At 44.1% G+C, this 15,913-nt stretch overlaps 1 protein-coding gene across 4 annotated transcripts in view; it reads left to right on the plus strand.

Annotated features, from left to right (window-relative positions):
• The first annotated feature begins 11,113 nt into the window (after window positions 1–11,113).
• Window positions 11,114–15,913, plus strand: part of LOC120530137 (inositol monophosphatase 1-like) — a 38,613-nt gene continuing 33,813 nt past the window's right edge. For 2 of the 4 annotated variants that reach the window (XM_039754332.1, XM_039754335.1), the window contains exon 1: window positions 11,231–11,368. The gene's annotated coding sequence lies outside the window, so the exon portion shown is untranslated. The other 2 variants (XM_039754333.1, XM_039754334.1) reach the window with 2 other exon arrangements.

Below are 15,913 nucleotides of genomic sequence, written 5' to 3' on the forward strand. Positions count from 1 at the left end.
GTCGTGAACACTGACCTTAATTGAGGCAAGTGAGGCCTGCAGTTCTTTAGACGTTGTCCTGGGGTCTTTGTGACCTCTCAGATGAGTCGCCTCTGCGCTCTTGGGGTAATTTTGGTCGGCCGCCACTCCTGGGAAGGTTCACCACTGTTCCATGTTTTTGCCATTTGTGGATAATGGCTCTCACTGTGGTTCGCTGGAGTCCCAAAGCTTTAGAAATGGCTTTATAACCTTTACCAGACTGATAGATCTCAATGACTTCTGTTCTCATTTGTTTCTGAATTTCTTTGGATCTTGGCATGATGTCTAGCTTTTGAGGTGCTTTTGGTCTACTTCTCTGTGTCAGGCAGCTCCTATTTAAGTGATTTCTTGATTGAAACAGGTGTGGCAGTAATCAGGCCTGGGGTGGCTACGGAAATTGAACTCAGGTGTGATACACCACAGTTAGGTTATTTTTAACAAGGGGGCAATTACTTTTTCACACAGGGCCATGTAGGTTTGGATTTTTTCTCCCTAAATAATAAAACCATTTAAAAACTGCATTTTGTGTTTACTTGTGTTATATTTGACTAATGGTTAAATGTGTTTGATGATCAGAAACATTTTGTGTGACAAACATGCAAAAGAATAAGAAATCAGGAAGGGGGCAAATAGTTTTTCCACACCACTGTATCTATCTATCTATCTATTATATAGTGCCTTTCATATCTATCTATCTATCTATCTATCTATCTATCTATCTATCTATCTATTATATAGTGCCTTTCATATCTATCTATCTATCTATCTATCTATCTATCTATCTATCTATCTATCTATCTATCTATCTAGCTATCTATTATATAGTGCCTTTCATATCTATCTATCTATCTATTATATAGTGCCTTTCATATCTATCTATCTATCTATCTATCTATCTATCTATCTATCTATTATATAGTGCCTTTCATATCTATCTATCCCATTGACTTAGAAAAAGCCTCAAGGCTTTGAATCTTGATGCCCTCACAGTCTACCTGACCAACACACTGGAGTTTGTGAGGCTGAGGGACTGTGTGTCAGAAATGGTGGTGTGTAACACTGGAGCACCTCTGGTTGAACTGTCCTGTCACCCTTCTTGTCCACTGTGAAAGCACGAGACTTCAGACATGGGAAAGGTTTGGGGCAGCCACCCATATAATCTGTTCCTGGCTGCAAAGTTAGAAAAATGTAAGCAAAAGTAGTTGACAAGACTGAGTCCAAAACAGAACTGAATTCCAGAGGAAGGGAGTGAGGCTTTATAGGAAGTCCGGAAGAAGTGATGTCGTTCTCTGGACCGGAAGTGATGTTGCCCTCGGGCACTGGAAGTGATGTCGTCCTTGGGGCCGGGACCAGAAGTGAGGCAACGGTTCCTGGTGGGATTTCCCGGGAAAGGTCTGCATGCGACTTAGAAAGAGAGTTAGTGCACCACGCCGTCTTTACCTTTACCTTTAAGCCCTTCAGCTGTCTCCTATTCGCACGTGTGTGACACCACCTTCCACACAACAGATTTCCAGCATAATACCAGTGCTTGCCAATGAAAGAACTTTTCAGATGACTCGTCCATCACAGGCTGCATTAATAATCAAGATGAGTCAGAGTACAGGAAAGTTATGGAGAACTTTGTCTTGTGGTGCAGGGACAATAGTCTGCAACTCAACATCAGCAAGATAAAATGCAATACAATACAATTTATTTGTTGTATAGCCCAAAATCACACAAGGAGGGCCGCAATGGGCTTTAACAGGCCCTGACTCTTGACAGCCCCCCCCAGCCTTGACTCTCTAAGAAGACAAGAAGAAACTCCCAAAAAAAATGCCTTGTAGGGAAAAAATGGAAGAAACCTCGGGAAAGGCAGTTCAAAGAGAGACCCCTTTCCAGGTAGGTTGGGCGTGCAGTGGGTGTCAAAAAGAAAAGGGGGTCAATACAACACAACACACAGAACAGGCCAGAAGTTCAAATAAAAGAGCTGGTGGTGGACTTTAGGCATGCCAGGAAGCCTCTGAGACCAGTCACCATCCAGGGGGAGGATGTGGAAGGGGTGAAGAGCTACAAGGACCTGGGGGTCCACATAAACAACACACTGGGCAGGCCTGACAACACAGAGGCACTGAACAAGAAGGGTCAGAGCAGACGTGACTTCCTAACGAGACTCCGGTCTTTTGATGTGTGCAGCAAACTGCTGGAGATGTTCTACCAGTCCATAGTAGCCAGTGTGGTGTACTAGGCTGTGGCCTCCTAGGGAAGCAAACTGAGCTCAAAAGAAGAACAACGTCTGAACAAACGTGTCAGGACAGCCTGCTCCATCAAAGGGAGAACCCTGGACACACTGGAAGTTGTTGTAGAAAAGAGGATGGTGGCAGAATTGGATACCATCATGAAAAACTCCCTCCATCCCCTCCAGGAGGCGCTCTCTTGGAGCTCTTTTAGTCAGAGGCTCATGCCACCAAGGTGTGCTAAGAAGCACCTCTGGGGGTCTTTTACAACAACAACAACATTTATTTCTTTAGCACATTTTCATACAGATAATGTAGCTCGAAGTGCTTACATTATGAAGAAAAGAGAAAAAAGACAAAGTAAGAATAATAAACATAGAATAAAAGTAAGGTCCAATGGTCAGGGAGGACAGAAAAAACAAAAAAACAACTCCAGACGGCTGGAGAGAAAAAAAAAAAAAATCTGCAGGGGTTCTGAGGCCATGAGACCACCCAGCCCCCTCTGGGGGTCTTTTCTGCCCACTGCTATCAGACATTTCAATGCTTCCTCCTGGGGCACTTGTTAAATTAACTTTGAAATACCATTTTGAAGTATATGAACAATATACAATTATTTCTTAATATTTACTTATTTATTTTTATCTTCATATCGATTGATTGATTGTCTGTATTATTTGTCCTGCTAGTCTGTATCCTTGTTTTTATGCATCTGCTGCCGTATGCCTATGAATTTCTCCTTGGGATTAATAAAGAGAATCTAATCTAATAAAATGTATCACATCCTGGGATGGCACCTCCTTGGTTTAAGGTTTTAGAAGCCCTGAGTGGTCACGGAGGCACAAAATATGACTGGCACTCAACTGTCTTCTGGTCAGGACATAAAAACCACAGTGCATTATGAAGGAGAACAGGATTATCAAAGGCCTCAGCCATCACGCTGCTGCTGCTGCCCTGGGCAGTCAGGACAACTGGTGCTACCTGGCAGGCAACGATTGGCTTCATTCACAGTTCTGCTGTCTCTTTCTCCTTAACATCCCTCCATCCATTTTCCAACCCGCTGAATCTGAATACAGGGTCACGGGGGTCTGCCGGAGCCAATCCCAGCCAACACAGGGCACAAGGCAGGAACCAATCCTGGGCAGGGTGCCAACCCACCGCAGGACACACACCAAGCACACACTAGCCACCTTACCTTAACATTTTGCTCTAAACGCCAAAGAATAAAAGAGCTTGAATCTCAGCTCTCATCCCTGGAAAAAGTGCACCATCTTGTGGCCATCAAAGGTCATGCAAATGTTAACTGCCAATGGCAGTACTGAGCTACATCGCCGTTTTCCTCCAACAGGGTCGCTGCACCAGCACTTGCCTTTTTGTTTCAGGAGTCAAGCCAAGCCAAGCTGGCTGGTTGCTTTCAGAATTGAGAAAAACACCTCATTGGCCTCCTTGCCATCTATTTGGATTTCACTTTTTGATCTCTCTCTATTATAAAAGGAAATCTTGAGATAAGACGAGACTATTTCCAAGAGATTTTTTCCCAAGTCCCGCGAGATGAGAGACGAGACTTTGGCCATGAGATTTTTTTCAAGTCCCGCCCTCCTCTCAACCATTTTTCAACCCCGCCTACGGTCCTCTCACCTCTCATTTGTGTGAATGCTTTTGTCAGACACAGTTCCTGCTCTCTGAGCTATTACACATTTTTACGTTTTCCTCACTTTAAGTTCCCAATTAAAGAAGACGTATTATGTCCAAATCTTATTGAAGAATTTTATCCCGAAGGGTTATCAACAGAAGAAATGAATACACAGGCAATCCCAGCACCAAAAAACGAGGAAGTCAAATGAATTAACGCCAAAAATTTCAAACGGTTACACGGCAAATTGAGTAAATGCGTATCAATAGACTAAACTGAAACAGGTGCCGGTGATTGTGTGGAAGATGAAAACATCAACTTACAGTGGGTACGGAAAGTATTCAGACCCCCTTCAATTTTTCACTCTTTATTATATTGCAGCCATTTGCTAAAAGCATTTAAATTAATTTTTTCCCTCATTAATGTACACACAGCACCCCATATTGACAGACAAAAAAAAGAATTTTTGAAATTGTTGCAGATTTATTAAAAAGAAAAACTGAAATATCACATGGTCCTAAGTATTCAGACCCTTTGCTCAGTATTTAGTAGAAGCCCCCTTTTGAGCTCATACAGCCAGGAGTCTTCTTGGGAAAGATGCAACAAGTTTTTCACACCTGGATTTGGGGATCCTCTGCCATTCCTCCTTGCAGATCCTCTCCAGTTCTGTCAGGTTGGATGGTAAACGTTGGTGGGCAGCCATTTTTAGGTCTCTCCCAAGATGCTCAATTGGGTTTAAGTCAGGGCTCTGGCTGGGCCATTCAAGAACAGTCACAGAGTTGTTGTGAAGCCACTCCTTCGTTATTTTAGCTGTGGGCTTAGGGTCATTGTCTTGTTGTAAGGTAAACCTTCTGCCCAGTCTGAGGTCCTTAGCACTCTGGAGAAGGTTTTTGTCCAGGATATCCCTGTAAATGCTTCACTGTGGGGACTGTATTGGACAAGTGATGAGCAGTGCCTGGTTGTCTCCACACACTGAGGAGAGGCAAGACACATGAGGGCCCGCATGGAGTTTGCTAAAAGACACCTGAAGGACTCTGAGATGGTGAGAAATAAGATTCTCTGGTCTGATGAGACCAAGATAGAACTTTTTGGCCTCAATTCTAAGCGGTATGTGTGGAGACAACCAGGCACTGCTCATCACTTGTCCAATACAGTTCCCACAGTGAAGCATGGCGGTGGCAGCATCATGCTGTGGGGGTGTTTTTCAGCTTCAGGGACAGGACGACTGGTTGCAATCGAGGGAAAGATGAATGTGGCCAAGTACAGGGATATCCTGGACAAAAACCTTCTCCAGAGTGCTAAGGACCTCAGACTGGGCCGAAGGTTTACCTTCCAACAAGACAATGACCCTAAGCACACAGCTAAAATAACAAAGGAGTGGCTTCACAACAACTCTGTGACTGTTCTTGAATGGCCCAGCCAAAGCCCTGACTTAAACCCAAATGAGCATCTCTGGAGAGACCTAAAAATGGCTGTCCACCAACGTTTACCATCCAACCTGACAGAACTGGAGAGGATCTGCAAGGAGGAATGGCAGAGGATCCCCAAATCCAGGTGTGAAAAACTTGTTGCATCTTTCCCAAGAAGACTCCTGGCTGTATGAGCTCAAAAGGGTGCTTCTACTAAATACTGAGCAAAGGGTCTGAATACTTAGGACCAGGTGATATTTCAGTTTTTCTTTTTTAATAAATCTGCAACAATTTCAAAAATTCTTTTTTTTGTCTGTCAATATGGGGTGCTGTGTGTACATTAATGAGGGAAAAAATTAATTTAAATGCTTTTAGCAAATGGCTGCAATATAATAAAGAGTGAAAAATTGAAGGGGGTCTGAATACTTTCCGTACCCACTGTACAATATCATGAAGACTATCTACAGCCGTTAACACCGTCCGGTGTTCCACCACACAAATTACTGTTCAAAGAAGGACGTATCCAAGAAAGGTAATGTAGTACATCTTCAGGGGATATCATTAGACACCAAAGGAGATCTTGATACGCCATTCGTATTAAAATGTTTACAGTTTTCCATTAGAATAGCTTTTGCAAAGACAATTAACAAATCTCAGGGACAAATGTTTGAAAAAGTCGTTTTATTCAATAGAGAGAAAGAAACGAAATTCAATCACGGGCAGTTATATGTTGTGTTGTCACGATGAAAGTCCAAACACAAAATAAAAATTCAATGCAATATTGAAGAAAATTTTATTCAAAAATTGTTTTTACTCAAGTTTTACAGTAAAAGTGTAAAAGTTTACAAAGTATTTGCGTGTTAATTTCAAAGCCAAACAGAACGAAATCGTATTACGCAATGAATAAGTCTTAACGCAACATGAAACGAATTAACATGAAAAATGTTGATCAGTTACACGGCAAATTGGTTAAATGTGTATCAATAGACTATGATGGTGGTGATGGTGCTGAAGATGAAAACATCAACTTAGAATATCTACAGCCGTTAACACCGTCCGCTCTTCCACCACACAAATTACTGTTCAAAGAAGGACGTATCCAAGAAAGGTAATGTTGTACATCTTCAGGGGATATCATTAGACACCAAAGGAGGTCTTGATATGCCATTCGTATTAAAACATTTACAGTTTGCCATGTAATAAGTGGAGACCAGAGGCGTGGAAAGGTTTGGGGCAGCCACCCGTTTAATTCGGTTTCCTGGCTGCAAAAATCTTTGAGGCATTGTAAACAGTTTATACAACAGAGTCCAAAACAGAACTGCCTGCCAGAGCAAAGGCAGTGGGCTTTATAGCACAGAGGGCGGAAGTGATGTCGTCCTCTGGGCCGGAACTGGAAGTGACCTCATCCTTGGGGTCGGAACCGGAAGTGACCTCATCCTTGGGGCCGGAAGTGATGTGTCCTTCCTGGAAATGGCGGCTCCTGGTGGGATTTCCCGGGTAAGACCTGCAGAGAACTCAGAAAGAGCGTCAGCGTACCCCGCCCCCCCCGGGCAGATGTATAAGCAGTATTTTCTAAGCCCTTCAGCTGCCTCCCATGCACACGTGTGTGACAGCCATTAGAATAGCTTTTGCAAAGACAATTAACAAATCTCAGGGACAAACGTTTGAAAAAGTCGTTTTATTTATTAGAGAGAAAGAAACGAAATTCAATCACGGGCAGTTATACGTTACGTTGCCACGATGAAAGTCCAAACACGGAATCAAAATTCAATGCAATATTGACGAAAATGTGATTCAAAAAAATGTTTTTACTGAAGTTTTACAGTAAAAGTTAAAAAAAAAAAAGTATTTGATTGTTAATTTCAAAGCCAAACAGAACGAAATCGTATAACGCAATGAATAACTCTTAACGCAACATGAAACATAATTTACTTTCAAAATATTATGTTTTACTATGGTTAATTACTCGCTGTAATTTAAAATAGTTCTATTATGCATAAGTAACAATTCCCATGAAAATAACAATCTGTTTAAATTGGACATCCGCTTCCCCATACGTGAGCGGCTAGCGCAGGCCCGGGGGTTGGCGAGTGAAGCGAGCTGTGGGCAAAGCCCCCTAGTTTTTATAAATTTGCAAATCTTTCTGAAAGCACGTTTCCACTTTGTCATTATGGGATACTGGGTATAGACTGCTGGGCAATTGTATCCACTTAAAATTCAACCTACAACACAATAAAGTGTACGCTTTCTGAATTCACTGTAGCTTACGTCTCCAACAACAGCAGTGTTGTGGGTTTGATTTTCACGTCCAGATGCTTGTAATAAGAGGTCTGTGGTGAAGCGCGATTTAAATTAATAATCGAGTCCTGGAGCTTGTAGGCTCTGAGCAGGCGCCACTCTGAGGTTGATTGGGGTGCTTGGCGGATTGTGCGTTCACATGCCAATGCGAGCGGGTCAGTCAAGTGCTTCATTCACACCTCGGAGTAGGTGGACGGCACCTAATCAGGCAGTACCTGCAGGGCAGAGAGGGGAGATCAAAAATAAAAAGAGAGAGAAACAACTGAGCGGAGGTTAAGGAAGGAGAAAGAGTCAGAATGGTGTGGAGCCAGGTGGTCATAGTATACCCCGAGGAAAGGAGCGTGTGGGGCAGGAGAAGGGGCGCTCCTTACAGCAAAGCAGAGGAGAAGGAATGCCCCCCTAGTACGGCATCTCCCACTTGACGCCGACGGTCTGGCTGAGGACAATGCGACTGCGGTTCAGCGGGGAGTCCTTTGGACGCTGATGGACTGGCAGTAGGAACCCAAACCCAGGATTTAGTGGATTTAATGAAGGTGGATGACTGCACCCATTGGCAGGCGTCTCCTCGTGCTGGGATAAACTGAGGGGTTTAGAAAGAGTCATTGGGGCTTGTGATTGTTTTAATAGAAGGAAGCTGCCTGGGATTTTAGACTTATTTTTAATGGAATTATTTATTAATATATTTTAATTTGCACTTTTTGGCTCCTGGTTTTATTGGATTATTTATTGATGGACTATTTGAGGATGCACTGCACTTTTGGAATGCTGCTTGTCTGTTTGGTTGCCATAACAGCACTTTGCAGATTTGCGCCAACCCCTTGCTGATTATGTGTGTGTCCTCATTTGCCCAGCTCATCCTCGGGTACATTATGGACTGCTCCTGGTTCAAGAGAGGCTCCCAGAAGAAACCAGGACTGCTATCACCTCCAGACTAGTATCACCTCATGTGTTCTGGCAGTGGCTTTGCTTCCTAATTTGAAGCAGTTACAATAAACACAAGAGACTGTTAGTCTCTCCTGTTGAAAAGTGAAATGCGGCTAATGTGGTACTGTCAAATCAACGATAATCATGTCCACGAAGTCTCGCACCTGTCAGAAATATTTCATTTGCATCTTGTTAAACTGACAGCGTATTCGCAGCAGAATGAAATGAAAAGCAGCTCTTAACTTGGACCGTAATGCATTTTCACATTGTCAGCCAATCACAGAGGGGACTGGGCGGTCTCATGGTCTGGAATCCCTACAGATTTTATTTTGTCTCCAGCCGTCTGGAGTTTTTTTGTTTTTTCTGTCCCCCCTGGCCATTGAACCTTACTCTTATTCGATGTTAATTAATGTTGACTTATTTTGTTTTATAATTGTGTCTTTCATTTTTCTATTCTTTAATATGTAGAACACTTTGAGCTACTGTTTGTATGAAAATGTGCTATAGAAATAAATGTTGTTGTTGTTACAGAGAGGGCTTTTATATCATTAATAGCAGTTAAATGCTGATGACACTGATGAGCTCAAACGTGTCTTGATCTGATTTACGGATGAAAAAACTCGCTCCACTCTGCAAGCTGTACTTGGAGGTGTGACCATTACTCGCAACAAAGCATTAACAGCTCAGGTCAGGATGGGGAGCAGCACTAGTATAGCACGTTGCCTCACCCACCACACGACAAAACAGCTCGGGGTCCCGGTGGTTGGCAAAACCCCCAAGCAGACATGCGGTCCAATCCCACCACCCCAGAAATGACCATCTATCTGGAGTTTCTGTTTTTTTTAATCTGTCCTCCCTGGCCATCGGACCTTACTTTTATTCTATGTTAATTAGTATTGCCTAATTTTATTTTTATATTTTGTCTTTTTTCTCTTTCTTCATCCTGTAAAGCACTTTGAGCTACATCATTTGTATGAAAACGTGCTATAGAAATAAATGGTGCTGTTGTTGTTGCTGTGGGCAGGTGTTACGTGGGCGTCCCCTCGGCCTGGTCCAGCCACTCAGCATTGAGGATCCTGTGATCCAGATCACCCTCAGGGAATTGTGTCACATGGCCGTAGTGCTGTAACTGACGCTCCTTCACAATGCAGGTAATGTGCCTCATTCAAGACTCTGTGAGCAACCATTTGTTTTATGCAAAGTCAAACATTAGGGAAAATGTCCACAAGGCAGTTGTCAAGCACCTCCAAAAGAGATGACAATTTTTCTTGTCTTGTTTCCGTGTTTCTGTTAATTTGATGGACAGACATTGTGTGTTCTGCATCCCAGATATTTATTCCATAGAGTTAAACGAGGCTTTTTGAAAAGCCATGATAGTTCCATTTGTTTTGCCATGCCAGAAATAATCTGTCAAAATAAGAAACTGTCTGTTGGTGTTCGTCGAAAATACTCAATTAAAGTAGCTCCAGGTTCTGTTAAATGTCTACTACCAATCAGGTTACACATATGCCATAAGACCACCTTATTTATATGTAGTACTAGTGTGTTGTGCCATGTTAGCCATTATGGATGTAGTGAGAAGTCAATAAAAGGTGTCATTTTGCTTGACTTCTCACTTTACTTATGTATGTATGTATGTGGTCGGCACGGTGGCGCAGTGGGTAGCGCTGCTGCCTCGCAGTAAGGAGACCCGGGTTTACTTCCCGGGTCCTCCCTGTGTGGAATTTGCATGTTCTCCCCGTGTCTGCGTGGGTTTCCTCCGGGTGCTCCGGTTTCCTCCCACACTCCAAAGATATGCAGATTATGTGCATTGGCGATCCTAAATTGTGCCTAGTGTGTGCTTGGTGTGTGTGTGTGTGCCCTGCGGTTGGCTGGTACCCTGCTTGGAGTTTAATTCCTGCCTTACGCCCTGTGTTGGCTGGGATTGGCTCCCCCCGTGACCCTGTAGTTAGGATATAGCGGGATGTATGTATGTATATATGTATGTATGTATTGAAAAGGGCGGCACGGTGGCGCAGTGGTAGCGCTGCTGCCTCGCAGTTAGGAGACCCGGGTTCGCTTCCCAGGTCCTCCCTGCGTGGAGTTTGCATGTTCTCCCGTGTCTCCTCCGGTTTCCTCCCACAATCCAAAGACATGCAGGTTAGGTGGATTGGCGATTCTAAATTGGCCCTAGTGTGCGCTTGGTGTGTTTGTGTGTGTCCTGCGGTGGGTTGGCACCCTGCCCTGGATTGGTTCCTGCCTTGTGCCCTGTGTTGGCTGGGATTGGCTCCAGCGGACCCCCGTGACCCTGTATTTGGATTTAGCGGGTTAGAAAATGGATGGATGGATTTATTGAAAATTCAGTAAAGCATTGGGATTTGACTTCGGAACCGAAGGTAAGATAAAACCAAATTTAAAATTTCATATATAATAAACTGATTGGCGGTGCCTATGACCAATAAGACCATTCCCTACACCACCCCTGTGTAGTGGTGAGGCAGTAGCGTCAACCACTGCGCCACTATGCTATTCCTGTTTGGCTCTGGACTTCGCCGACAAAGAACTGCACACCCCATGCCGGAACTCACCTGCCACGTCACGTGTTTCCTGTTGGTCCGCTAAGACCCGCTTCCACCCCGCCTGGCCGTGCCGGCTCGTTGCTGTTCGCTGAGTGTCGCTGTCCGCCTCTCACTACTCGATCTATCGCGGAGCGCCGCCGCCGCCAGCAATTCGCAGCTTTCCGCGTGCAGGTAGGCGGGGCTTACGACGAGGCGCGCACACAGCGCCCGCTTTTCGTGTGGTTGACGAGGCGCAGGGGGGCCGCTGCTTCGGGTGAGTCCGGCGAGTATCGAGTGAAGCTGGCGTGTGAACGTCGATCTGCCGCTGCTTGTCATCGGGTAACAGTTATTTTCTCTGTCTGTCGCCTTTTTCTCCTTGCTGTTCCTGTCACACGTTGTCTCTATCCGGTTTATTCCGCTGTCCAATAACACTGAGTTAAGGTCAATTGGTATTTCTAAATAAGTGTCTTGTCGAGTGCAAACACCATGCCAAAATACACGAGTGCGCTAACGTCATCCAAATAAAAGGTTATTATCGAATCATTCGTAAGGTATGTAGGTACTATTGATTGATCCTTTCATACCATTAGGATAGGCAGTAGCGATCGGAAGATCACAAAATTTATATTTTACGTGTAACTTGATGCTTGCCTACGGAATAGTCAGTGAGTCAGAACCTGCCTATAGGGAGGCACTGGTGAGGTCTGCCAGTAAACGAGACCCGTGATGTCAATCCACACTCTTTTCATGTGTAGCTCTTAGTTGGGGTGACGAGGCTGCCTGCCCATCAACATCCGAACTGCTGACACCCTCAATGTCTTTAAATTAAGAAGCGATTGACAACCCTGCTGACAGTTCTGTGAATATCTGTCAAATTGTTAATGAATGTTGTTAATTGGTCTTTTTTTTGTTATGCTAGCTTTAGCTTTAGTTGTAGTGGTTTGAACCCTTGTTCAGAACAGTCCCTAGACTGATGTGACTCGATTACGTCAAACTCCTTTGTAAGGCGCTTTGGATCAATGTGTCTACTAAGCAAGTAAATGTGTTAAAGCATTCAGTGTTAAGTGATATTATTTCTCAGGATTTTAGGATGTCATCCTAGGTGAAATAGCCCCCCGCCAAGACTGACAGGTTAGAATTACTTGAGATTTTTTCTGCTGTCGCCTACTAACCTGTAGATAAATGCCCTAGAAATGTTATGAATTTAGCTAAACCACTGACACTTTTAGGTAGGTGGAATGAAGTTGGCAAAACACTTGCCAGTTAACAACAACATTTATTCCTATTGCAACGTTTTCATACAAAGGATGGAGCTTAAAATGCCTTAGAAAATGTTACAGAAATAGTTATATGCAAGGAAAAACACATTCAGTTTGGATAATAATAATAATGCGTACATAGTTTACAAAAGATAAATAAATTATGCACACTTGAATAAGAAAGATATATAATTATTGAATTAAGAGAAGCAGAGCTCTTAGATATAGAATTGTTTTAAACATACAATGAGTGGGGGGCTTCGCTTGCCAACCCCTGGGCCTTAATGTACATGCAGATAAACTGAAAAATATACTGAAGTGAAACAGTACTCTTTCAAACGAAAAAGAGCAACAATCAGAAGTTACCCAGACATGGACCATAAATGAATGACATAATTCATCATGGAAAAGGAGTAACAGAACGTGCAATTAAAACGAAATAAGGAGCGATTTGACTGTCCCCATTGACAGTAACTGAATTTTTAATATACAGAAAAAGCCACAAGAAGAAAAAGCAAATTGAAAATTTTGATACAATAATACGAGTAAGATACAATGTGGTTTCAGAGCAAAACGATTACCACAGAATAACAATTCCAGTAACTGAAAACAGTATAGGACAGCGTTTCTCACCCTTTAGGTATTTGTGACCCGAGTTTTCATAACAGTTTTAATCGCACCCCCCCTAAACTTTTTTTGAAATGTAGATGCATATTTTATTATACCTACTTAACTTTTATCGACATTTATCTAACTCTATATTGATTTTTCTGGTATCAGAATGTAGTTTAAGTTAATTTGTTTTGGTTTCAACAGATGTTTTTTTCATATTTTTGATTCTTGTTTTCACATCTTCGCACCCCCCTTTTTTGTTACTTCGCGCCCCCCTAGGGGTCCCACCCCACAGGTTGAGAACCACTGGTATAGGAGAAATGTAAGAGTACCTCATTATATACTGAAAATTGACAATAACAGTAATTAAAGAATGAACTTTAAGAAAAAAGGGAACAATGGAAAAATGAAAAAATGAAAATTCTTTATTTTATAATACATTAGAACACTCGAGACGAGAACAGGCCATTCAGCCCAACAAAGCTCGCCAGTCCTATCCACTTATTTCTTCCAAAAAAACGAGTTTTGAAAGTCCCTAAAGTCTTACTGTCTACCACATGACTTGGTAGCTTATTCCAAGTGTCTGTCGTTGTTTGTGTAAAGAAAAACTTCCTAATGTTTGTGTGAAATTTCCCCTTCACAAGTTTATAACGGTGTCCCCGTGTTCTTGATGAACTCATTTTAAATTCAAAGTTTCGACCCACTGTACTAATTCCCTTCATAATTTTAAACACTTCAGTTATATCACCTCTTAATCTTCTTTTGCTTAAACTCTAAAGGCTCAGCTCTTTTAATCTTTCCTCATAACTCATCCCCAGTAGCCCTGAATCAGCCAAGTCGCTCTTCTCTGGACCTTTTCTTGTGCTGCTATGTCCTTTTTGTAGCCTGGAGACCAAAACTGCACACAGGACTCCAGATGAGGCCTCACCAGTGTGTTATGAAGACTTGAGCAGGACCTCCTGTGACTTGTACTCCACACATCAAGGCGCTATATAACCTGACATGCTGTTAGCCTTCTTAGTGGCTTCTCAACACTATCAGGAAGTCGATAACTTAGAGTCCACTACGACTCCTGAATCCTTCTCATGAGGTGTACTCTCGATTTTCCGACCGCCCACTGTGTATTCAAAAGTGTGTGTAAGTTCTTATAATAATCATTTTTTTTAACTCAACTCTGCCTTTACTGGTGTGTTTCTGTACTTGGGGTGGTGTAGTAGGGAAGTAGTGTTGGCCACTTGCGCTCCGAATTACACTCTAGGATGGCAGCTGTCAGGGATGCCAGGGGCCATGACCCGGCCGGGACGTCATGAGGGACTGGATGTGGGTCTGTGCCCACCCTGGATCACGTGAGGGTTGCCTTCCGGGTTGCTCTGGGGGCCACGGGTACAGGGCATGGAAGCTCCACCCTGTAGGAGCCCGTGGTCACCGCCAGGAGGCGCCCCAATGCCTTGGGGACCTGTTACCCCAGGACTTCCTGGTGTGGCGGAAGTGCTGGGCTCCAGGGTTCCTCAGGCACCTGGGCGCCGCCTGGTGGTCCTCCTGGCCAGGGACCACACGGGATATTCCCATACGGGTCCCTACAGGGCTGGGCTTCCAAGCCCTGTACCCGTGGCCCCCAACCTAACCAGGACGGACGCCCCCTCGCGGTCTGGAGGAGGCACAAGCCCTCCTCTGGTCCTCCTGGGCGTCCCGGCCGGGCTCCTGCCCCGGCCTGGGACCACACAGCACATATTATAATCGCGCCAGCTCGAGGAGCGGTACATACTCAAGTATAATCACAAGCCTTTCATGAGTTTCAAAGGCTTTTATTGGCAATGACATGAAGTTTATGCAAAGAGTCCATATTTGCAGTGTTGGCCCTTCCTTCTTTTTCAAGACCTCTGCAATTTGCTCTGGCATGCTGTCTGTCCATCAAGTTCTGGGCCCAATCCTGACTGATGGCAGCATGCCATTCTTGAAGAATCAATGCTTGGAGTTTGTCAGAATTGGTGGGTTTTTGTTTGTTCACCCACCTCTTGTGGATTGACCACAGGTTCTCAATGGGATTAAAGGTCTGGGGAGTTTCCTGCCCATGGACCCCAAATGTTTATATTTTGTTCCCTGTGCCACTTAGTTCTCACTTTTGCCTTATGGCCTGGTGCTCCGTCAAGCTGGAAAAGGCATTGTGGGTCACCAAACTGTTCTTGGATGGTTGGGAGAAGCTGCTGTCAGCCCCGCTCCTCTGCACCCTCTACACATATGACTGTGTCCCCACTCACCATAGCAACAAGATCATAAAGTTTGCGGATGACATGAAGGTGGTCGGACTCACCTCGGGCAAGGAGGGTGAGCTGGCATACAGGGACGAGGTGGAGCGGCTCTCAGAGTGGTGCACAGTCAATAACCTGCTCCTCAAAAACCCCACAAAAACGAAGGGGCTTGTTATTGACTTTAGAAAAAACAAAACTGACATCCAGCTACTCATCATTGGCGACCGGGCTGTGTGGAGAGGGTCCCGGTGTTCAGGTTTCTGGGCATTGAGCTGGAGGATGACCTGACATGGAGCTCCAACACCAAGGAGCTGCTGAAGAAGGCGCAGCAGAGACTGTATTTTCTGAGAATTCTCAGATAGAAACATCTCCCCAAAAATCTGCTCCTTGCCTGTTATCACTGTTCCATCGAGAGTGTGCTCACGTACGGACTGTGTGTGTGGGACGGCAGCTGCACTTCCTCAGAAAGGAGACCACTCCACAGGGTCGTCAGGACAGCGGAGAGAACAATTGGTTGTACCCTCCGTACTCTGGAACAAATCTAAACCTCCTAATGCCGCAAAAAAATAATAGACATTTCACAGGATTCTGCCTCTTACAGCTTTTGCCATTGGTCAAGAAATACACTCACCTAAAGGATTATTAGGAGCACCTGTTCAATTTCTCATGAATGCAATTATCTAATCAACCAATCACATGGCAGTTGCTTCAATGCATTTAGGGGTGTGGTCCTGGTCAAGACAATCTCCTGAACTCCAAACTGA

Source organism: Polypterus senegalus, chromosome 5 (genome assembly GCF_016835505.1).
Source record: "Polypterus senegalus isolate Bchr_013 chromosome 5, ASM1683550v1, whole genome shotgun sequence".
NCBI classification, from domain to species: Eukaryota; Metazoa; Chordata; class Cladistia; order Polypteriformes; family Polypteridae; genus Polypterus; species Polypterus senegalus.